Source organism: Chlamydotis macqueenii, chromosome 6 (genome assembly GCF_036417535.1).
Source record: "Chlamydotis macqueenii isolate bChlMac1 chromosome 6, bChlMac1.mat, whole genome shotgun sequence".
In the NCBI taxonomy this organism is placed as follows: domain Eukaryota; kingdom Metazoa; phylum Chordata; class Aves; order Otidiformes; family Otididae; genus Chlamydotis; species Chlamydotis macqueenii.
Window position 1 is genome coordinate 11932340 of NC_141561.1, and position 23476 is coordinate 11955815.

The window sequence follows — 23476 nt, forward strand, 5'->3', positions numbered from 1 at the left end:
TTCTTTAAATCTCTCTCACATATATCAAGAGTTACTGCATTCCTCTCATTTTCCTTTTTCCTGAACTAAACTAATCCTGATCTTTCACTCTCTACTTCTAGTAATCATTACTAAGTGCCTTCATTTTCTAGAGAGAATTGCAACATTTTACTTTCCCACTTTTCTGAGTCTTTAATGTTCCCAGAAGATTCTTGAAGATGACTGGCAGTGGTTCAGAGGTTTGTGGTTTTATGATTGAATCCAGTACTGAATTTCACCAGAACTGAGGACTTGACTACATTTAACCTGTCTTACATTTTTTAGCTGCTTCTTTCCTTATTCTAGTGTGTGTTTTTGACTCATTTTTAAAATGGTGTGAAGTTTCTGGTCATAGCTAACTTTTTTCCATGAGGACATGGAGCAATGAAAGCATGGGTTACTTTAGCCTCTCAGTCAGGAATTATTTTCCCTCCTTCCTTATTAGGCAGCAGGGCGGTACCTTCCTTCTGACATATTTATAGAATATTCTCTTTTCACCTTTCATGTTCCTCGGTACCTGCGATGCTCTTCTTGTGATGTGGGTTCTGATTTTCTCACGGGAGAGCTTTACTGTTATTTTACATTTGTTCTTATCCATAAGAAGTTGGTTTTGTGTTGGATTTTTAAAACTTCTAATTTTTAAACAGATAATGCCTTCTTGTCTACTGCCCTGCTTCCAGCCTTTCCCTCTGGCAGCTTTTCAGTATTTTCCCGCTGAAGTTTCTGTTCCAGGAGCCCAGCCAGCTGGTTCCCTGAATTTACCGAAGCCTTTTTAAGTCCATCATCCTCATTCTATTGCTTTTATTGTTTCCCCTCACACTCAGAGGATAACATCAGTATCAGTCACCTTCCCCTTCTGAACTCTCAGAAGGTTCTTCCCTGTAAATCAGAATTACATCTAAAACAATCGCCTCTGTTGTAATTTCCTACAGTTTTGAAACCAAAGCAGGTATCACTGTAAGCGAGTCTCCTTTGAATAAATAAATTGTCAAGAGTTTGAGATTCATTTTATTTAAATGTACGTACTGAAAACTGTAGATACCTAAAGGCTTGAGCAGTGCTTCTGAGTTGTCATCTAGACAACGGTAAGAGGCAGGTACCAGTGGGGCAATTCATCTCCTCATTAGAAGAAGAAATTTTGATAGAGGTGGGATGGTCCAAGAACAGAGACAGAAGAAGTTAAGAACAACAGTGTGCATGTCTGAAAGCTGCTTTTTCTGCTATATCAGTTTAATAAAACATATTTCCTCAATTTAGAAGCCTTGCTTTGTCTTAGGGGATGGACTGACTTCATCCCATCTCTGTCTCACCTTTGCCTCTGGGTGGGTGGTGGCAAGGGGGTGGCATGGATACACCCACTGATGCGGTAGTGTAACCCTGTGACACCTGAGGAGAAAATTCCTCATGCACATTTTAGCCTATTCCATTTGAGGAATTGTTTAAAGCAAAATAGCTATTAGTATAAACCAGAGTAAAAATCTGGGCAAAGCAGCTTCTTCTGCCACTGTCTGCTCTAGGAAAGCAGCCAGTGTTTACCAACGGCTTTGGTTAAATCGTTTACCTAAAGTAGGTGCTAAGTGGTCTTTAAAACGTTTGCTAACACCTTTCCTAAACATGCCTCATCTAGTTTGTTTAGACAGGACTGGCCAATATCTCCTTTCATTGGAAATTATTAGTCACAACCCAGAAAAACGTTTGTCATAGATTTCTGTTAGGTCTGAGAGTGCGGAGACGCAAACCTCAGCCCCAGGAACGGGTGCGTAGAGTTACCCTCTTCATCTTCCCATGCCAGTTGTGTGGGCTTTGCTTAAATACAAATTATGGGTTTTCATTGCTGGTCCACCTGCACCTTGATCTTATTTCAGGGCCCTTCACTGTGCACTCGAGCTATTGAAGAACCTTTTCAGAGGGAACTTAACTGTTCACACATCTGACAGCAGGCTCAGAGAACTTTCAGGCCAGCCAGCTTCTTTGTTACCTTCTGCGTAACTTACGGAGAGAGTTTACTGTTTACTGAAAGGTTAGTTGTTTTGTTTAAGTTTGTATTATTCCATAGACTGGAGTACAGGAAAAATGGAATATAGGGTGTTGAAACAGTGTGGGAACATGGGCAGACAGCGTGTGCACATGGAGAGACCTGTCCCAGAACCGCACACCTCTCAGAAATGCTCAGCTAAAAGTTTAGAGCTTTTCAGAATTGTTCCTGGGATTAACTTTTTTTTTTCTGGCTTGAAAGCAAAGAGAGAAAACTGGCTTAAAAACAACCAGGCATAAGAACAGTGCTGATTTTGTACTGTTTCCTGATTATTTTTATATGGTTTCCACCTTTTTTGGTGTAAGAGCCTGGTGACTGTCGGGCACAAGGATTTTGCTTATTCTCAATCCAGTTTGCCACCAGTCCAATGATCTAGTTCCCTGCTTTTCCAAAGTTTCATACAAATGCAAACATATTCTTTTTAAGAACAATAATAACTTACTCACTTCCTTTTTATCTCTGAGAAATTGACAATGCAACTTTGGCTGCTGACTTGAGACTTTTCTCCTGAAAGTGTATAATCCCTCTGTCATATGTCTTTAGTTAAGCCTTTTTTTTTTTTAATATCATCACATCTTTTGTTAAACTGTTCTGTTTTGTAAGTTGTATCATATTCTAGGACCTTTGACTAAACATTTGTCAAGTATTGGACAGTCACATGTTATCAGATAGAGCAGGCTGGGTGAATGGGAGATGCCTCCCTGCAGGTTGGTGCTGAAACTTTTCATTTGAAGTAAACCTGAAACCCAAAGTGAAATTCTGTTGAAACTGTAAAGTGTTGCTTATGTTGTCTCCTGATGAGCAGAGGACTAGATTGTGATGCAAGCTACTTGGATTTTGTTTTGGTTCTGCTGTAGGAGTGCTGCATCAGTGCAGGCAACTCTCTTTCCTCATATTCCCTCAAAATGAAGTGGAAGAGGAAACATCGTGAAAAGAGTGAACTGCTCACAAGCCTTAGTGTGGAAAGGCACCATATAAAAACTAGTTATTTACCATGATGTTTCTTTCAATGCCAGTATCAGAAGTTAGCTGAAATTTTCTCAAGTCAAAGTCTTCATGTAATGAAGAGCCTACCACCTTTTAGTGAACTCTTGCAGGATTTAAACTTTTAATAGACAACAAGAGAAATTTAAATTTTAGGAGGATCAGGGGAAGTGGGAATGTTGTTTCCCTACCTTCCCAGCATATGTGGATGTGTTTGTGAGTGGCTGATGAGAATGTTTTAATGATTTGCCGAACATCCCAATTCATGCCAAGTCCGAATGCCTCTCTTTAATTTTCCCCTGCAGCTGCCTCAGCGGGATTATGCTTTCTTTTCATCCATCTTTCAGCAAGTGTATTGTGCAAGAGTATGTAAATATCTGTACAGAGAGGGTAGCACAAATGGCACACATGGTACTGTTTAGGCAACTCAGACAGATGATGCGAGTGTAGTTACAATGAAAACAATTCCTTAAACATGGGTGGGGGAACATTTTATGTCTCTCTGCTTGTGTGGAAGCTTGAGCAGGATCTGGGCCTGGGATCAGAGTATCCCTCAGCTTGGAGCTCTTGCTGGCAGAAAATTGCATTATGCTGTTCCTGGTAGCTTGAATCCTATGTTATTTCTCACCTCAGCAAGGATGCAGGGTGAAGCGGTAATGCTGGCTTGGCTGCTTTTCTAATCCCTTCCTATTATTTGCCTTCCAAGAAGCATTTTTATTTACCCTTCCCCAAATGAAAACATGACACAATGGTGGGATTGGTTTCTCAGGGCTTCAGATCCTCCATTAGTCATCTACACTGCTGCAAAACACTTCCCACACTGCAGATGCATCTTGTCTGCTGCCTTCTACGTTCCTGCTTGCACAGGTGAGGTGGTTGGTGAAAACAGAAGAGTAACCAAGAGCCCCTTTTGGAAACAAGAACCAACAGTGAAGCTAGTCAAGTCAGACTCCCTACATGCGGAGAAATGGGTTGCGTTCTCTCCATTCATCCATCCATCCGTGCATCCCTGCCTCATCCCCTTGCACTGGTTTGTTGTTCACCATTTGGCTGCACAGCTTTTAAAATGGGGGCTTGGCAACGTGGAAACACCTGGGGCAAGAGGAAGAACAGAGAGGACACACACGTATTGGTAACTGCAGTAAATCTGTGCTCAGCCTTTTACTTGATAACTCTCCTCGCCGTTTATCTTCCTCTGGCGGGGTTCCCTTGCTGTCGAATGTGGCCCTGCAGACGCTCCCCACAGCCTGCAGCTTCCCTCCTCCCCTTCCTGTCTTGGCCGAGCAGCAGCAGCATTTCCCCCGACCCCCCAGCTGCTTTCTTGCTGGAGCTCCCAAATGACTGCTATGCAAAAACATGCATAACAGACAAGACCTTGCTCAGTCTAGCAGCTGTTGCTAGGGAAAGATGTGACATTTAGTGCTAGTACAGAGGGTCAACTAGATAAAAGCCCTAAGGATAATTTCTGTAATACGGGGTTCAGTGATTTGGAGTGAGGGAGAGAGCAGTAAGAATTATGCAGCTACTACTAATCTGGTTGATTTTTGTATTTTTTTTTTTTTTTTAACCTTGCCTCAGAGAGCTCACGGTTTCAACCAGACAGATGTTACCACCTTCAGATATTAAAGACATGCTTAATCTCTATGGAGACATTTGCTTCACCTAATGAAATGAGCTACAGCAATCAATTTTATTCTGCGCCTATTGATCATGTCTGTTTTAGGGAGACAAACACAAGACAACCTTAATTAAGAGAATCTCTCTCTTCCTTTAGCAGTGCTTTCCAGCAGGAAGCTTTCGCATCTCATATTGTACCTTTTGATAGAAAAAAAAATCTCTCTTCTATTTGAACCAGGATTAAATTGAAATCAAAAGCTTGTATTTCTATCCTCAGCGCTGATCTTAAAGGAACAAAGTGGTCTGTATTTTTAAAGTACATAATTCAATTTATTGAGATTTATTTTCCCACAGGAATTAGAAAATCAATAACTTTAGCTGCCAGGTACACTGTTCATTTATACATATTTTTAAGGCTGTGAATGTGGATGACATCTATCTTTTCTGAATTGAGTGGCTTCATTGTAAGTAAATAAAAAGCATAGGATTCTTTTTTCTCTAGCATTTAGCTTGAGGATATTCTCCCTTTAGTTTCTTTCCTTCTCTTCCTGGCCATGTTCCACATACAGTACATCCTGTTTTCAAACTAGTCTGCCTTTAGCATAGTCCTCAAAGAGACGAGCTTCAGGAAACCAAACAGGTGTCCTGAGTGTTGTTGAGGGAAGTTTAACTTAACAGCTGTCCCATGTATTAAATGAGATACTGGTACCACTGATCTAGAACACACTCCTTTCGTGTCTGACCTCTAAACGTAAGTTAAAATATTGCTGTGCAATTTATGAGAGAGTTGATGCTCAACATACGTTCTAGAAAGCATTTGTAGGCAAATCTATAATTTTTTTTGTGGCCGGTGTCTGGCAGTACTGTTTGCTGCATGGTGAGGAGCTGACTTGTTCAGCTGATGCTTTGGGTAGCACCTCACTTCTTGCAGGAAAGGGGTAAAAGATGGTAGTGTGTTATGGATTTGTAGCAGGAATAGTGCTCTGCATCATTTCCCTGCCAAAGCAAAGCACTCCTGAGTGGACAAATGTTTTCTTTGCTCACAAGATAGCTGTGGAAAATACACATAGGAATTATGTTTAAGGAAATATTTGCTTTTGTGAGGTCAGAAACATGAAGATCATTAACCAGTAGCATTAGATTGCTCATGATCACTAATTATAGTAGTGCATCTCAGTATCGAGCTATGAGCGCACCAAACACCCTGTCAAGCAGGGAGTGATTGTAGAGAGCTTTGCCAGTATCGTTTCATATGCGCTGTGTTTCTCACTGTCGCAAAGCACGCGCCATCCTCTGCGGGAGGTCAGGATTATTCCAGTGCATAGCATGATAAACTCGGGCACAGTGAAGTGTCCAAGCCGAGCAAATAGCAAAACTGGGAAGAATACAAGAGGAACCTTGTCCTTCATTCCCTGCACCTCCAAGTGCAAAACAAGGAGGACTTTATGGTCTTGTCTGGTAGCTCAGCACTAATAGGACTTTCTGCTTGCCTTGTTTCAAACTGGTTAAGCTGGGCACAGTGTAGAAACCTGCATCTCCTCTGGCACACAGGTACATAGTATCAGTAAGGTTAATCAGTCCTGACTCTGTTAGACATGCTGAAGCCGCTGTGAATCCCGTCGCCCTGTGCGCTGGAGTCTTTTGGATGCAGTAAGGCTCTGTGTGGGTGGTGTTCGTCCCAGAGCGGTTTTGCAAGAGCAGCACTTTCACCCCAGTGCTGTTGGTTGAAAACTCCTCTTTGCGGCTCAGCGCACCATGCAGATGTCCTGTCATCAGGAGAACGTAAGGTCTCATCCTCAAATTTGCATAGCATCTTCCACTTTTTCAGAGACTTGCTGCAGATACTTCTCAGGTCTGAGTCAAAAAGATTTTTTCACTTCTGAGCTCAAGTTAGCCAAAGTCGTTTCCTATTATGGGAAAGCTAAATATGGCAGCTGGGGAAAAATGTGAGTTTAGCACATTGCTATAAACAAAGAGAATAATTTGATTCCTCAGTCTTTTAATCTCCACCTTTTGTAAAGCTGATACGTCTGTTTTTAGAGAATAGTGCTTGAAATGAGTCTATGTAGAAAGCGTCTACTTAAAGCAGTAATTCAAGTGTTTTTACTTAACTGACTCTGAGAACTTTTTTAATGAACAATGATGTACTTACATAAACTTTATTTACACAAAGTTCAATAAAATAAGCAATTTCAATCTATTGATATTTTCCTCTTACTCCTTTCTAGGACATAAACTTGACTTCGTTTGACTTTCTTAGACATTTTTTGCCCCTATAAGGAAGTTCAGCATCTCGCAGCAGTACGCTTTGCTTTGTTTTAGTTCTCTGCTGGGTCTCTGGGTGAAGTTTGGTGTCCTTTAGATGCTGCTCAAGAATTCAACACTAGTTTGTTTATTTGCAGGGAAACAGTTGTTGCTGGACATCTGCTGTTTGTGGTATTTCATGCTGGAGTTAATACTCTTGCACTGCTCAGCCTGAATTAGTAATAAATACAGCCTGACCTACGTGACTTTGAGAGATGGGACCTATCCAGGGCCTTGCTGAGAGTGGTGTGAAACATTATATGAAGATCTGCATTGGATTTCTACCTCCTGTGATGATGGATATTGCGTAGCTAGCATGAGACCACTGCACTTCAGAGCTCTTACTTTTCTTACTGTTATTTTCCTACTCAGACACTTGCTTCTCACAAAACCCAAACTTTAATGATTCATTAATTTAATGATTCAGCCAGCCCCTGTTGGTTCAGTTTAGGCTGCACGGATTAAAGGGTCACAAAGTAAATCCCATTCAGTTGGTCTCAGACAGACAGGCTACAGAGAAACGAGCTCTCCAGGATGATTAGCTTGAGGGAAAGGGACTCTCCAGGGCTTTCCTTGTGAACTGAGAGCTCTTTTAGGGGCCTACTGGTAGGAAAGGAGCCCCTTGTACTTTTCTGTCTCCTCCCTCTGTCTTCAAGCTCATAATTACAATACGAGTAAACCAAACAAAAATGTCATGATTCATACACAAAAGCTTTAGAGGGATGTGTTTTACAGCTGAAGACAATGTTTTATATCCTTTGAAATACTGATGCTCAAATAGTTTTCCATCTGGCATTTTTCTGTTTGAAAGCTTGTCAGTCATACCCGTAGTTAATGACTCTTGAAAGGCCAGTTACCATCTACAGCAGTTTATGGAATTTTTTTTTTTTTTTTGTTCCAGTAACTTTTTTTCCAACCTTCAAAGCGAATAGAGTTTGTTTCTCTTCAAGTCCATTTAAATGTGAGACCAATATATTCCGTAACAGATTGAAGAATGGAAGTTCTGACGCATGTGGAATAGGCAAAGTATATTTATTAATAAAATTGTATAATGAGAGGTGTTAGACCGAGTTAAGTACCAGGTTGCATTCAACTTACCTAAATTTCCACTGGAATTTCCCTCAGAGATGATGTTCTTCAATTCCTCCTCTCTCCTGTCCTGTGTGTGGTTGAGCTGCCTTAGCCTTTTGCAACAGGTTCATGTACTGGCACCAGACTGAGCGTATGTGTACTGCGTTTCCGAGAGCAGCAATTCCTGTACTGGTGTCTCTGCAAAGCCTTTGGGATGAAAGCACTCCGCTGTTGTGAAATGTTTTCTTGGTTTTATTACTACAGCGATAGCATCTTGCATTGTGTTTTCAGTGGCAGCATTGCACTTGAGAGGGCAAAGGGTTCCTACATTAGGAGTACTACTAATTAACACTACTCTTCCCTTTCTCTTTAAAGTAAGGAAGTAGTATCCCTTTTTGATAAACAGATTAATTGGAGGCAGAATTAAAATTTCTTTTGAAGGACAGTCAGAAAAGCGATTGCAGTGAGGTTTTACGGACCTAGAAGGTGATCTGTCATTGTATCTGTTCATTCCACAGGACAGAAAACCTCTTTTTAAATTAAAGAGGGTAGTTAATACTCACTCATACACAGCTTTAGGTGTCAAGGGCTCACTGCTAATTCCAGTGACATAACATTTGTGTGTTATATCGAGGCAGCAGCCTTGCTTTTCAAAGACCCTTTCCCTGTCAAAGTGTAGTAATCTGCTGTACGGTAGCAAGGGAGGGAATAGCAAGCAGATAAATGACTTCTGGCCTTACCAGCAGAAAATGTAAAGTCTTTCTGCAGTACATTTGCCTTACACAGCACAAGTTAATGTGAAATTCATGGAAAGAGTGTGTTTTGAATGCAACTGAGCATCCCACATTGAAATAAATGCTGAGGGTTTAATAGTTTTGAAGTTGGTGGCTAAATGTGTTACAACACCACTTAGTATCCAGTCACAAAGTAGAATGGACAAAGTCATTTGGCATGTGAACTCTGCTTACAATGGAGATGTTATTACATCTTCAAATTCCTAACTTTCTGTTTAATGCTTAAATAATATGAGTAACATTTGTTTATCGTAATGTTGCATTGATTTAGACCACAGGTTTACTCAAATGGTAATGATTCAGCTTTCTTTTTGAAGAAACTTAGACTTTCTTCTTTGAGGAAAAGTACGAGTAAGTGGGCATTTTCAGGGCATCTGCATGGCACTGTTTCTGGAAACAACGCGTAGGAAGCAGCATATGGTATTACATCTGCAGACTGTTTGACAGTAACCAGGCCCAGGTACTTCAGAGATCAATTTACAGAACTCAGAAGAAAGCAGTTAATCTACCCAAGGAAGTTGCTCCTCTTAAAGCCAAGAGCTTGGAGGTTAACATAAACTCTGAAGTGTTAGACATGCAATTCCTCCATCGCTTGCCCTTACTGAGCTCTGTTTGTAGACACCTCTCTGGACAAGTGTCCAGAGATTGGTCCAATTTTTCCTTGAACCTTGATCAGACTTCGGCTTTGGTAGCATCATTAACATTTTGCAGTTATGTAAGTTTTACTGAGGACCTGGTTAACTTTTGAATAACCCATTGAACTTGATTTATGAGAGAGAACAGAGGATTCTTATGTCCGTTCTGCCGGTTATTTGTGACAGTACATACTTCTGTGACTTAGCTTCTTATTTCAGGTAAGCAATTCCAGTCTTTCTGTGTCGTTTTGTGAGAAATCCTTCTCCTCCCATGTCCTTGATCATTGTTATCTGTTTCTAAATCCTTTTCAGTTCTTCAGTGTCTTTTAATGGAGGGAATACTTTGGCATGCAGCCTTCTAAATAAGAGTGAACCACTGATTTATAGAAGTCTTTGTTACAATTTATGGAAAGAAAGCACTTATCAATTGGAAGATGGATAGTTTTCCTTATCCATAGCTGTCCTTAAACCCTACTGCTATAGAATTCTCATTTTAGATATTCTGTGATTAAATACACAGATCTTGGTGAAGCAGAGTCCTGTCAGAACCCAAATTGTAAGGCTGAGATTGCTTTACACAGATAAATGACTTCTGGCCTAACAAGGCTTTGCTGTTTGAAGATATTGCATTTTAGCAGACAACAAAACCAGTGTTAGAAATGATATGGTTAGGAAGATGAGCATGTTTTTCTCTGTAATGTGAAACTGGCGCATGAAAAACAGCCTGAACATTTAAACTAACAGAGTCATTCTTATTTTGCATGTGTGTCTTATTGTTTCACATCTGTTATGTTTGTGTAATTGACTTCTGTAGTAACTCCATAATACAAGCAAATTGTCACCAATAAAGCAGATGGAATGAAATTCCTTTTGAATAATGTTATTAAGAAAATAAGCACATCGTAGGAAGGAGCTAATATGCTGCTTGCTCTCATAGAGCAGGAGCTCATCGTCCATGCCAGCGTCTGTTGGCAAAGCGCAAGGGTGCTTTTTCTCTTCTTAAGCAAGAGATTGTTCTGCTTGGTTTTTCTTTTTATTTTGTTTTAAAAAGCCTTATATAGATGATAATGTTCATAATTACTGCTGTCTCATTGAAATTGGTGAGAGTTTTGGCCTCTTTGGGAACACTGTTGAATCCCATATTTATACAAGCAAAAATGCATTTTCCTCTTAATTAGAAAATAAATGTTTCTAATAAATAAAATAATTTGAGCATTTATTCAGTCTGTTTCATTCTCCTAGCATGAGCCAACTGAAATGTATATTCCTGAGATGTGTTAATTGGCGCACCATATTTGTAAGAAACTGTGCCATTTAAAAAATTCATGCTCGTAATATAATAATTAAAAAAGCAAGATGGAAGAATTAAGTATCTGCTCATGTCATTTTTGACCTGTCTAAATTATTATGTAACATCTCTGGAGTATGAGATTTCCCAGCTTCCCTAGGCAATCTATTTCACTGCTTAATTATCTTCACCTTTAGAAAGCTGTGCTTGTTCCTTAAAAAAAAAGAAAAGAAAGCTAATAATGATGATAATCTGCTTTTTTGCCATTAACATCTTGTCCTGGCTAACAGTGACATGAAGAACAGATTATTTTCCTTACATTTTTGGAGTAGCCTTTCATATATTGTCGCTCTTGCTTCCCTTTCCTCAATCAAGAAACTGTAGTACATCTTACAGGATGTGTTTTCTATCCCTGTAATCATTCTTGTTCTTCTGTTGGAGCAGTGGACCACAAATGCTGGGTACAATAACAGCGTTACTGTATGTGCCATGCAGACCATGTTTCTGTTGTTTTATTAATATTTGACTTGATTTCATCTCCTTTTATGTGATGAGACATATGTTGACTAGGCTCTGAGCAACCTGATCTAGTTGGAGATGTCCCTGCTCCTTGCAGCGGGATTGGACTAGATGGCCTTTAAAGGTCCCTTGCAACCCAAATCATTCTATGATTTTATACATCATGTTGTTGTTCGTAAAAGAGGTGGAGATATTTGGCTTGGGTACATAAATGAGGAATTAATATTTTCCTAATTTAAATACTATTTCTAACATTACAATTTTGCTGTAGTTCTTGTAGGGAACATTGGTAAATATTGACCTTCTCTGATTTAAATGATAGTTGCTTTTGGCCACTGAGATAAATCAAAGAAGTGGCACAGCGTGCACCTCTCTATTTGTGGCCATCTTCTGGCATCTAGCACATTCCAGTCCACAGCTTCATTTAAGCAATCATTATCATTTTACAGAAAGCAGCAAACTGTTAGATGCCCTGTCATATGCCACTGTCCAAGCAAGAGATGTAGAAAGCCTTACAGTTTCTTTCTGTTGAACACTGGGGTGTTATTAGTTGGAGGAAATGTCATATAGGCAATTTTTTTATTCCTTGTCTAGTCTTAGGAAATATGTAGTCAAGCTCAGCTGATGTTCAAAGGAGCCAAACTTTAGAAAGGAATAGTTAATTACATACCATCAGCCGTGTGTTCAGAGCAACTGAAATGTCTTAGGTAAGTTATTTTTGTAACATGCCTAAGAAATATGAATATCAGTTATAGTTCTCATCTTTTTTATGGTTTTGTAGCTTAAGATGCTGAAGATAACTCTTCAGTGTCACCATTTTTGTGATTAGCTAATTCTAGGTGATGTAGAAGAAAATCACACTGTTTGTATAGAAAACAGAACTAGAGCTGGTATTTTCTCTGTGTGTGATGCCAGTGAAGAGAAGAATTCTGTGCCATGACCATAAAAAGCTGAAAAATATAAAAGTTTAATGAATATCTGTTACACACTCTCCTAGTAAAACTGTGTATGTGTCTTCATATTTTTTAAAGTGATGATAGATGTCAGGGAACCAGTACAGACTAGAATTTAAGAGATAGAGTAGTCATCTTCTTTCTTGGTTCCTTGATTACGGAAGTTGAAGGGACAGTACAACAAATAATGAGGGGGGGGGACTGAGGGTGGATATGACAAGCTTAGGACAGAAGTATGACGTGGAAGAGAAGCTGAAGTTTTTGGTGTGCTGTGTGGTGAATGTGACTATTTTGCTCCATTAGTAGTGAGAGCAGTTGGGACCATCTGTAGTAATTCTTCGGCCATCGGAGAGCTCAAATTACAATTGTTAAGCCTGACATGGAGACAAAGCTGAGGATCCCAGCAGGCAGTCTGGCTACATAGGTGGAACTCTTAATAGCTGCATTTGCAAACATACCCAAGTATACTCTGTTTGCCTTGCAACCTAAAGTGTTAACGAATTCAGTGCAAAGAGACTTGAGCTGGCTGGTTGCGGTCAGGTTCAATGTCATTGACTAATGAACTCCTTAGAATTAGCATTAGTGCAACATAATAAACTCACTGTATCTTAAGCTAGAGTTATTAAGACTTACATGGCTTTGAACTATGCCATGCCAGACATAATGTCTTCAGCCAGCAGTAACTCCGCTATCTCTGCACTGTCATGTTGTCCTGTGGACTTTTCCTCTGCCTCATAGGTGTCTTAAAAGAGGAATGAATAACTGTGAGTCTCTGTGCACTGCCATAACTAGAATAAAACTCCCATGAGTTTTTATTTCATGGCATATCTAAAAGAGATAAACGACTATTTGAAAGCTGTGAAAAAGGAGCTCTTGGGAGAATTTGGTAGCAGTGCTATATCTAATGCAATCTTGAACCTACATGACACGTGCTGTCTTCAGGTAAACCAACATTCAGGTCCACGTGCTAAATCCCATCTCAACAGAGGGCATTTGCATGACTAGCACTCTGTTCTTTCACAGTTGCTCATTACTTAGTTAATCATCTTCTTTTGTGACTTCCTAAGCATACTCTCTCTGAAAGGTGTCACACCCACAGTACTTCAGCTTCAGGTAGAAAAATTGCACAGAAAAATAGATTAAGAATAAAACAGAGAAACAAGAAAGTTCAGAGTAACCAAGTTCTTGCTTATTATCTTAATAATATTTGCAAACAGTGCTTCTGTATTAGATCTCACTGAAAATTTGCCATAATGCAGAAGTCCCTCTTAAATTCTAAAAAAAATGCAAGAGAAGAAAAACATAGATAGCTATAAATGGATAATTTTTAAAAATAGAGCAGACTTCAAATTTCCCATTAAGGTATTCCTTTGCAATTTTATTTATTTATTTTCCTATAAGAAATCCCTCTGCATAAAACTACTTTGACACCTCTAATTTAATATTCTTTTCTTAATGAAAAAGCCTGCAAATTGAAGTTCACCTTGATAAGCATCTAGATCTCATGATCTGAACTGAAAGCAACCAAAAAAGGTTTTCCCTTCTCTCCTTCACATTGCATCTTGGACCATGTGCAACCTGAAGAGTATTGAAAAAGACAGAATATATAGATATAATAGATTAAGTATAGATTAAAACCAGAATTTGAACATGGGCATGAGTTGGGCATGTGTTCAAGCTTCATAGAATTGCTTAGTTTCAGAGTTATGTCCAAATTATGATCTATGCTGTGTACTGGTACAACCGTCAATGAAAAGGCTGTTCAGATCATCTTTCATCTGAGACCGAAACACTTACCAAGATCTGAACCTCACAAAGAACAGCTGCAGGACTGAGGGCTGCCGTGGTTTCTTAGGAGATGTAAAGCTCTGGGATGTGTGTAGAACACACGGTGGTTAAGAACCAGGCTCATAAACCACAGTTGTGTGTTGTACTGTCATTTTGTAAGGAAAAGGCTTTTAGAACCCAGCAATCCAGTGTGATTTGAAATATGTTACCACTTAAGCAGCAAAGCAAAAGCAGACAGACACCCGCTGTCCTTATTGTTGAACCCAGCTCTGAAATGAAAAGCTTCAGAGTATAACTGAAGATTTATTGGGGGTGGGGGGGGAATCTACTGACATGTGTGAATTTAAAAGAGATGAGAGAACTAACATGGGTAAAAGACTTTTCATCCACAGGAGGAATAGCAGCTGTCACTTGTATTGCTATGAGGTTTTAAGGAGATGTTCACTTTCATCTCTGCTGCTATTTAGTGAAGTGGTATGTGCTAAAAAAGTGACCAGGAGATGGCTGGGCACAAAGTGCTGGCGCACCCGAAGCCAACTGGGACTAAAGAGGATAAAAGGAGTAGTCTAAGCTTCTCATGCTGTTGTGAAATAGCATGTAGGAAAATGTGGGTTCCCTGGTGGAGGACAAAAAGGGAAGACTGCTCTGTAATCTATCCTAGGTTTTTGTTCCCGTGTCAGTTTAACACCTGAGGTCAGTATCCGACAGAGTTGTTGTGAAGAGTTCATAATTTATTTTTCAGTGAAGAAATACTGCTGTGTATTTTATCCACTTATGTAGAGTCTAACGTAGTTTAGCCCCTCACCAAATAGTATCCATCTTAGCACCCCGCTTATCACCAACTCCACCCATAGGATAGGCTTTGTCAGGGAAAAGAGGCGGTCAAAGGCCTATGTTTCCTTTATGCTCTAGGTATCTCCAGCTACTGGGAAGCTGAGTGAAGTTTTCATCACCCCGCTGGCCCTGATGCCAGAGGGCACAAAGTTTCCTTAAATACTGGTTTACAAACATCATTGTTCTCTGAAGCCAAGAGCTGTATAACGTGGGGAGTCCCATAGGTCAGAATATGCTTGTAAATTACTCGCTACCATTATTACCCTCTTCTCTGAGTTGCTGCTGTTCTGAATGGTGGGATTGCTTTGACCATCCTGCCATGGAACACAAAATAAAGGTTTAGGAATAGTTACTTTTGTACAAAGTAAGCGAATTATTGGGACTTCTGTACAGTATTTCATGTTGTGACCCATGGAAGCTATGCATATAATTGGGAAAATGTGATGAAGGAGAGGTAGCAGTTGAATATGACAGGGAATGGTAGAGGTTAATGAAGATTAAGGAAGACTAGGGCAAAATGAGGTGAATGGACACGATGGCACTTGAAATGCATTTTTGTCACAAGCTAGGCACAGAACAAAGAGTAACAAGACTGATTTGTGTGTGTTGCGGGAGTTTAGATTAACAACCATTGTTTGTGGGTGGAAAAATATTTTTGGGAATAAAAATATTTATTCCCACAGCTTCCACTGTGGGAAGCTGAATTAACATGTCTGCTCAGTGTGTTGTGGTGATCTGAAAGAACATATGTCAGAATCACAAGGAAGACAATAGCAAATAATACTTCCCATTATTATTAGCAGGCATTTTCTGTCACTGATCCCATTCCACTTCTACTACATTCCTTTGTAGACAAGTGATGAGAACTGAGCAAAATAATGCCTACCCAAGGTTCCACCAGTAGTTTCCCCATTTTCTCTTTGTGGAGATAAACTTTTGTGCTTATGGGGAATGGTGGAGGTTAGGAAGATGCTTCCTCTGCGTGCAGTTTATCACCTAATTTTACTCTGAAAAGTTCCTTGCACCTTCTACTGTATCTGTTACCATCCATGATCAATTACTGGATACTGGTCAGATTTGCATTGATTTTTGAGTTGATTATGTATGCTTCTATTACAAGTGTTTTCATATCTGATACAACACAAAATCTAACAGCCTTTCGTTGGTGATCAGTTCTGTACAGGCTTTAGCTCCCAATCTGGACAAACTTGAATTACTAAGGAGCAAAATAAACAAGGAAAGGATAGAAATGGATGCTATTCTGCATGTATTCTTTAAGCAAAAGTTAAAAAGCCACGAGGTGTGCATTCAGTTCTGCAAACTCTTTTGACACTAAAAGGTATGTTTATGTCAGCGCAAATATTGAAGACCCCAACAATTTTAGAGAAGGAAACTGGGAACAAGATCAGAAGTCAATTAAAATAACTTGGTAATGAATGCTTTTAGAGGATTTTTGTAGATAAATTGAAAAGGTAACAGCAGAGAATGACCATAAGAATAACTGATGTTGTGAAGCAATCTTATCCCCACAAAATGTGTGTTTGTGTTAGGTGGGGACAGAGACAATTTACTAACTAGTTCCTTACAGGCCTTATTTTTCTTTTACGCTGTAAGTGCGCAGTTAGGAATCAGGATCTTAATGTAGTGAGTACTGTGCAGACTCCTAACAAAAGATCTTACCTAGCCTGTAGGAAGATAAGAGATGACTAGTAAGTGGTGTTAATGCTTTATTTGTTCTCATGTTCTGAACGTGCCTTTGAGAGCCTCTGACTTCATCTTCATGTCAGATTTTTCTGATTTAAGAGTTTTAGTGAAAACTCATAGAACTGAGAGAGGTTGTGCTTCAAAATTGAGAGATGGATTATTTCTGTAAAAAGTTAGCTATAGAAATAGGAACTGGCTTATGAACCCTTCAGGTTCATTTTTCTTATCTCACATTATACAGATTGAAACTTGGGCAAAGAGGTAAGGACTTCAGCTTTCAAGTGTGTAAGTCCTGTTGTTTGTGCAGTCTTAATTTGAGATACAGATTACCTGAAACTCCCATGGACTGCAGGGTTCCAGCAGGAACAAAACTGCCCTAGATGACTACACATGGAAAAATAAGATTAGGTAACAATAACATGGAGTTCCTTCCTGACATTTGTTTGCAAGCTTCACTTGCTAACTCCCACTGAAATCCATCTAAGCTTGCATTGCACAGGACAGAGCAGAATCTCTCAGAAAACGCACTAAATGATGCGGAAATCAGCTCCATTTTCCCCAGCAGTGTTAGAAAAAATGGTTCCTCAAGGAGAGATGAAACATGGAGTCGCTTAATGAGCTTAGTCTGTAAAGATTCCTTCCTGCCCTTTGGTATAAAGTAACCCCTTTCTACATGCATTTTTCCTTGAGGAGTGGTAGTTAAAAAGGCATGTCCAATTTCCACCTTTATAGAAATATAGTTCATCTTGCCCATGATGCTTGGCCATCTAGTTTTATTTTTTATCCTTAGAAAGCAAGGCATGTTCCTCGCTTGCTGTCAGAGCTGCTTTTCTGCATAGGTAACCTTTTTTCCTCTTGTTACACAAGTTTGCGCTGCACTTCTCTCTCCTGACGCTAAGGGCAATCTACCATCCTTCCTTTTTGATCCTGATGTTTTCCATAGCCCATGAAGGTTTTCACTCATGCGCCTTACTGCTTGTTGTGAAGCCACTCAATTTCTTTGGGACAACTCTCTCTTTCATACTCAGGTTTTTTTAAGCTTCATCCATGAATTATTTGTGTTTGATTCAAATATTTGCTTCTACCTTTCTGCCAGCCTACCTCAGTTCTAGTGCTTCATTAAGTTTTTGTTTCAGTTTTTGGGGACAGATTTATGTGGAATAAATATTGACAATATTTTGACAGGTTGGCATATTATATTTCTTGTGTAAACATGATTATAATAATCTGTGGTCTCTTTTAAACCAGTGTTTGGAGCTCAAGGGCTGTAAATGAAAGCCAGTCATGGTGGTCTATTGTATGTAAACAGAATAGGAGTTTGATTGATTTCCAAGATCAGTTAGCATTGCTTGATTGGAAAGGGTTGCTATGGGAGAAGGAAAGTGATAACAAAAGTAAGCAGGTAGTTTCAGAGCACGGTGGCAATCACAAACTCTCATCACACCTAAATTCTTCAACCGGGTATTTGAAAACCTTACCTTCATCGTGCAATAATGTAAACATTTGCTGGAGTTCTGCCTTGGCGGAGCAAGAGGCAGTATTTGCTAGAGAAAAAGGAGCAAGGGGCAGGGTCAAATCAGCTATTCCTTGGCACACCACAGCCAGGATGCCTGTCTGATGTGCCTCTCAGCCTACCAGTCCACTCTTGTTTTTCCTTTCAGATAAATGATCTCTGAAGCAGTCAGGTTTCTGTGATCTCTCAGCGGGGGATGTGTGGCATTATGTGTGCGAGGTTTTATGCTTGCTTTGGAAAAGGCTGGCTTCGCATGCCTTGTCTCTCAATTTGGCTAAGTCCCTAGAATAGAAATGTGTCCAGTAAATATTTAATTCCAGAGACAGTGCCAAAAGATTCCATGCTCTGTGATTGCTTCAAGGTTCGTTAGTGTGAATCTGTTTTTATTATTTCTTGGAACTGACCTAACAGAAGCAGAAAAAAATGGATCTCAGCAATAATGAAAAACACAAGGTGAACTGCCAGCCTGTAATTTCTAACTCCACACAAGACAAGCATGTTACTTGTACCCCGTTATTTCCTAGGAATGATACCACGCTTGTGGCAGAGTTGTGAGCAGGACCTCACCTGTCTCTCGCTGAGTGTTTCTGCCTCTGGGTTCAGTTCTGTGCTGGGTTACAGTAGGTGATGCTCTGAAGCGTTACAAACTTGGACTTTCTTCATTGCACTGACATTTAACTGCCCACCTAATTGCACCACCACTTCTTATTTCGCATGCCTGAACGTATTTACAGAGATAAAAATAGAACAAGGAAAGAAGAGCAGCTGCCAAGGCTAGGCTTAAGTTAAAGACCACCTAGGAAAGGATTAAAGGTGAATAACTGTTTTGCCTCGGGACAATACTGCTGATCAGCAAGGGAGAGGGAGAAGGGGAGAAAAGGTGAAAGGAGCATTGCTAAGAGAGATGGAGAAGCGATGCTGCAATTGCCACATCTAAATGTAAGCAAATTTTAAGCATGCTCAAATGGATGGAGGGGTGAAAATGAGTAAAGAAATTCTAAAATAGGCAAACAGTGGTACATTAAATTGCAAGGAGTTTTAATGAATGCATTATATTGGACAGGGTGCCATAGGTGTGAAGAATAGCAAATATAGGCGGATATTCGAGAAAGCAAATTCATCTGAGTCAGCTGTCAGGATGCTCTTCTGGGTGATTTCAGTTGTGATGTCAATTGACAAACAGAAACCTTGGGCTTAAATCTTGTTTTATAGTTGTGCACTCTTTCTTCTTAGAGATAGGGTCTTACCAGCTGATAGCTGTTAAATCATGTTAGATTTAATTTCAGCTCTGCACTTAGCTTTCATCAATTGGAAATGACAGAAAAGGAGAAAGACCACGACGCATGAGTCAGTCCAAGAATGACTAAGCTGCTGTAGTGATGCAGCCGTGAAAGGCAAGTACAACCCTGGGATGCATTCAGTGAAGTGTTCCCAATACGAGAGGGGATTTGTAGCTCTGTCACGCAGTGAGTGAGACCTTGCAGTGCTGGCAATACTCCATACAGGTCTGGTTAGCTAGGCTTGGGAATTAATTACCTGAAACTAGAAATGTAAGAAGAAGGACTTCTGGGGTTACCAAAAGAATGGAGAGTCTCTCTCACATAGGGAAATTAAAAGAAAGTACCTTCTCCTTATTTACAAAAAACTAACGCTGAATATTTTAAAATATAGTTGTTTACCCTGTTTCATGTATAAATATGAGACAACTGAGAAAGGTAGAAGACTGAATTAAACCAGAGGACGGTGTTCAAACCAAAAAACCCTGACTGTGAGATGGGTAAATTTGAGGTGAAGATTAGAGTATTGTTTCTGCCTCTTCAATCCATATTATTTTAGGATAGCCTATGCTGGCCCTTCCTCAAATATCTGCCTTTGAGCTCAAGTTCCTTGGTCCTTTAGCCACAAACAGACATGTATACTGAACTTGTCACTCAGTGGCACCCAGCTGGTCAGCAGCTAGAATCGAAAGACTGTTAGCGGAGATTAGATTTGTACAGAGCATGCCTTATAATACGTTTCCAGTTGCTTCTTACTTGCATGTATTCACTGCACAAACAAATTAATCGTCTGTCAGCATCATGACAACATGCTTGCTTGCATGTGTACTCAGCATATTTAGGACTACTGCAGCTTTGGGGCAATCTTTTCAATTAGTGTATGCAACTAAATCCAAGTCTAACTTAAATTAATTTAATAGCCTTTGCTCCTGTTTGCCTGTCAATATGAGTATTAGCCCTCCTAGCACAGGCACCCAACAGGAGTATTTGTGATCAGTGAGAGATCTGTGTAGTAGAGATGAAAAAAGATAATTAGATTCAAGAGTCACCTACTTAAATCTGTGAAAGATTGCCTGCGACACCGTGGTCTCAGTTTTTAACCATCTATTTTACGTTCTCATGGTGCTTGAGTAGCAGGATGGCTGTAGCATGAGCTTATCAGACCACTTTTAAGGGGAACACATGCTCTGTGAAAACAGTAGTATTGCACTGACTGTTGGCAGCAATTCTCTCTCCTCCTACCCCTTTCCTTCAGTTATCTTCATTCTGATTTGATTCATTGATGTTCTTTTTTAAAAAAAAAAAACAAACCTGAAACTCTTAGTAAGAGCAACAGCATTTTTTTTTCCCCAGGTTTGTCTTTTTAGTGCTGTTTTAGGTCAAGTTCTGTCATTTTACACCTGTCCAACCTTGTGAAAGGCTTCACTGGGGTTGTACAAGGACAAGTGTGGGTGGAACTCAGTGTTCAAAACCTTGTATGGCTGTTGACAATGTGTGAGAAGGGAAGAGCCCTCTGCTTCCCAGACCCCAAATTAAGCCTGCAGGGCTGACAGCAAAGCAATTCTTGTAATGGTACATGGAGCTAATTTGTTATGAAATCAGAGAAGCAATAAATGTGGAAAAACCCCTATTCCAAGCTTAGAGTAGTCTGGAGGGAAATTACACTGTGAGCTCCTCACTGTGCTGCTGCGAACTTACTGTCTTCTAGACTTGGGCAGTGATGGAGTGTGGTAGGTTCATCCCTTCACATTTTCCCTTCCCTGATCTGGAGAAATGTAGATTTCTCTACTGCAGCTTACAACCAAGTGAATTCTTGTGAGGTTTTCCCTGCTAGGTCCTCAGGTGTGCCATTCATTTGCAATCTGGAGCTGCTAGTCAAAGCAAAATTGCCGTGGTTTTTAAAAAAGGGGAGGCTCAGCTGGTCAGACCCTGACATTTCTTGTTCCAGCTGCTCAGGGTGCCCTGCTCAGGGCCAACTGTTAACCTACAACAGCAGAAGAGCTCTCTGGCCTCGGCAGAGAGAACTGGACTACATCTGCAAGATGTTTTGCAGGCAGATGCGAGTCCATAGGGCCAGCTAGCATTCATGTGCCTGCATTAACAGGGTCCTGAGCATGGTTTAGGGGGGTCACTACGATCGTTAGGGCACCCGCATGGCTTCCTGCTCGTCTGCATCATCCATGGTCCTCACTTGTTCTGCCTGTGAATACCCTGTAGACGTACTCAACACACTCAGTACAGGGAGAATGAGCTTTATGGGCGTCCAACCGTGAGCAAAGTCAACCTCTAACTTTCCAGATGACGGGTAGCGAGGAAAATTTGAGACCAGTGATAAGGTTGGGTTCAGGGCAGTACAGGTTTTGAATAGTAAGTACTTGAGTTTTTAAGGCATCTCCCATGCCAAACTTTTTCTATACAGACACCAGCCAGGAAGTTCTGGTCAAATGCAGGATTTCTATGTGTGCTATTCATCGAGGCACGTGATTTTATTCAGCTCTATCATTGTTTCTGAATTCATGACCAGAAAGAAACAGAGGTCCTGCAGATAGTGTAGGCTATGGGAAATTGCGGCACTGCTGAGATAACATAGTTGGTACCAGTACGTCCTGCTCTCATGCTTTCCAAATTACTTCTGTTAAAACAAGCAAACAAAACAAGAAAACTCTGCTGGCCTGGAAACCCTTAGGCATGCATTCCTGTTTTATGTTTGAAAGATTTAAAGAAAAGACATTGTCTGTTTGTTATTTTCACTGCTTCTTTTTTACAAATTGCTTTAAAACAAAACACAAACCAACAGGTTTTATTCATTGTCACAGGAAAATACATCTCTGGGGAAGACAAGGCTGGCCTGGAAGGAGGAAACAATACTTCAGGTTGCTAGCTGAAGGTAGCCTTCATGGCTGCATATTGCGGCTCAGCAAGCTGGCTGGGGCTTGGGGGGCAGAGGGGGGGGGTACAGTGAATTCAACAGCTTGAGGTCTCAGAGGCAGATGATAAGAAACAACTGTTCTTTAAGCTGCTGCAAGTGCATTGATTTATTTCCTTAGAAATTAAAGGTTTACTCTGACCAAACTCCGACTGAAGGCACTAAGATAGCCTTTGCCTAGGGGAAAGGACGGCAGCATTAAATCACGGAGAGTAATTGCGCTGCGTATGCTGTGCCTTCCACCAGCCTTCCCAGGCTGCCACCAGTGGGCCATGCTGTTTGTCATAAATTGTTATTAAGCTATTCTCCCTAGGACTAAGACTGGAGCCGCGTTGTACTAGATGCTGTGAGGCTGCATAGTAACAAACTGGAAACTGTTCTCTGAGCAACCTGATTAAATACGAGAAGGAATATGAAATGAAAATAATCCACAGCCAAGCTCTGGCACATGATGATATTAAGTGAGTAGCTGTAAACTGTACGGTAGGTCTGACGCAGAGGTGGAAACTGGGCTGAAGTCTTCTGTGCTGTCATGCACAAAAAAAAAAAAAAACAAACAAACTCACAAACCTATTTTCTTCATTATTTTTGTTGTCACTTAACTACTCAATTTTTTTCCACTAGCTCTTGTCCAGAGAATGGTGTAAATGCATGTACAGGTGTGGGTGGATTGCAGCCTTGTCCCTCAAGATTGTTTGCTCTCGGCCCTCTGCTAACCCTATAACCATAACTGAGAGACTGCAAGATGCCTGGATATAGCACTGGCAGGAATGGCAAGCATCCTTGAGTGTGTATCTTTTGAAGTTAAGCTTTTGTGATTACTATCTGCATTTATGCAAGATACTTTTACATGCAGACTTGTATTCGTTCTGGTTTGACCTAAAGAATAGTTACTTGGTCATTTTAAATGGACACTTTGAAGGCATGAGTCAGCTCAGCCATTTGTTCCTCAGTTTCTTCCCTCTCATCCTTTTCCCATCTGTTTGATGGAGAATTGGAAAGGAAGGAGGGGGTGTTGTCTGGATTTATCTTTCTCTCTGCAGACGCAGCAGTGGCCAAGGAGGTTCAGTGTGGCTGCATTGTTTTTAAGTACACAGGAACAAGAAAGCCTGAAAAGTAAAAAACTTTTATGTTCATGCTTCTTCGGAACACCATAATAAATCAAAAGCTTGGGAATGTCTTGTTCATGTGCAGTCTGTACCAGAACATCATCAGC

The 23476-nt window shown here is 40.3% G+C and overlaps 1 protein-coding gene across 1 annotated transcript in view; it reads left to right on the forward strand.

Annotated features, from left to right (window-relative positions):
* The window catches only part of ADCY5 (adenylate cyclase 5), a 214962-nt gene that overhangs the window by 82684 nt on the left and 108802 nt on the right, over window positions 1-23476 (forward strand). The gene's annotated exons all lie outside the window — the stretch shown is intronic.